The following is a 1,941-nucleotide window of genomic DNA, read 5'->3' as shown; positions in this document are numbered from 1 at the left end:
GAGTCCCATAATTAGAAGGACCCCACATTTGTTTTAATACTCTCCTGTTGCTATCTTGAAATTTGCAATAATATTGATCAAAGGCCCCATGCTTTCAGTTCACATTTTACAGCTGGTCTTGGGTGTACATGATGGTGGATATTAGAAAAAACATTGATGGTTATTGTTAGAGACATCAATAGAAAGTTTAAACACAGATGTGCTCTGATTTATACTCTAAAGAGATCATTCTTGTTTTTTCTGCTGAGGAAGAATAGATCACATATGAATAGGAAGAAGAATGAAAGCAAAGAGACCATTAAATAACAGGGTCATTTTAGTATCTGGGTAAGAGATGATAGTGATTGTGGACTGGGGTAGATTGTAGAAACAGAACACTCCAGGTCCCAGAAGGAATAGAGTTGAGATACATTTTTGGTGGTAAAGCCAACAAGATTAAAGTTTAAAAACAGTAACAGAAAGATATAGATGTTATAAATTTCTCTCATCAGCAAGATGGCTTCTTGTCAATACTCACAGAACCACACTGGTGGGAACAGTAAATGGTACATGAGATTTCTGGCTCTGACCCTGACAGCTTTCAGGCCTGGGGCCTAATGATCAAGCTGAACAAGAGCTCTACAGGGCAGGTTTCAGGCTGACCAAGGTCAATCACAGCCAACCTTGTGGATGGGGTCAGAGAAGATCCCAACTTGCAGCTGTGGCCCAAAGCTGCCCATGACAGCAGTTATTGATGGCTGTTCTTTGTCCCAAGCAGCCAGGAGACAACATAAGCAGAATAAAGGGATTAATGTGGGACTGACTATGTATGTACCAGCTTGTTAAGAGAAAACAGTGGAAGAACATCATCCAAACATGAGTTACACGATTCTTTTTAGAGCTCCAATGTTATCTAGACTAAAGGGGGCAGTCTTTAAATATTTACAGTGATTTCTTGTTTATTACATTTTATTTGGCTTTTGGAAAATATTACAAAGGTGAGTTGTATTGTTGTTACTAATGATTAAATTCCATAATTAATTTTAAACTCAACATGGCCTACTGCTATTTCTTTACTCTAATTAATGAGACTCCTTGGAATTTACATTAACCAATTAATCAACATGACTACAGGGAAGACACTTGGGTTGCTAGTTTTCAAAGCCCTAAAGCTGAAAGTCCATTCAAATACAGAAATTTCAGAGACCCAAGCTTATTTCCCCCCCCGAACAGAGACTTTAATCATATTTATGAAAAGCATTGAGCTAACATTATTTTTCTTTAATTTCTTTAGCTTATTCTAATTATAGAACTGAGGCTGTCATATGGTTTTGAGATAATGAGTTTCTTTTGTAGCAGTCCCATGACAGTCTTTCATGCTTGCTCCCTTACAATGGAAAAAGAAAGCTAGGTTGGCCATTCCTAAATGAAAAATGATGCTCCAGACATGTGAGACCCTGTGAACTAACAAGTCTAGTCTTGTGTTCAAATGCAAATGGAACCCTACAAATGCTCACTGCCCAACCAACCATTTTTCTTCAAAAACAACTGAAACACAAGTTAAAGATTTCTGAACTTCTGCCTCACACCTTGTTTGCTGTGTTGGGTTTTTGCTAATGCAGAATCACCATTTGATGAAATGAATGGAAGAGGCAGGGAGGAGCATAAATTCCATCAAAAACAAGATGACAGAATCAAATGAAACTCTCTTTCATCAGAGTTAAAACATTTAGCCTGTTTTTATGTGTAAAGATCAACTTGAGGGCTTCAGAGAGGCATTGGCCAGCAGGCAAATATATTTGTTTCAATTTGTGTATTCAATTGGTCTTAGAATCCACTTTAAAAATACATAAATATTTTCCTTGGAAATGCAGATACTTCCTGCATTTATGAAGGGGAAAATAAATGAAAGCTCTGTTTGTTTTTCATGACCAGATGTGGGCTGGATACAATGTGGGATGG

Source organism: Odocoileus virginianus, chromosome 26, assembly GCF_023699985.2.
Source record: "Odocoileus virginianus isolate 20LAN1187 ecotype Illinois chromosome 26, Ovbor_1.2, whole genome shotgun sequence".
NCBI classification, from domain to species: Eukaryota; Metazoa; Chordata; class Mammalia; order Artiodactyla; family Cervidae; genus Odocoileus; species Odocoileus virginianus.
The sequence above is the reverse complement of the archived record's forward strand: the minus strand, read 5'-3'. Positions refer to the sequence as shown.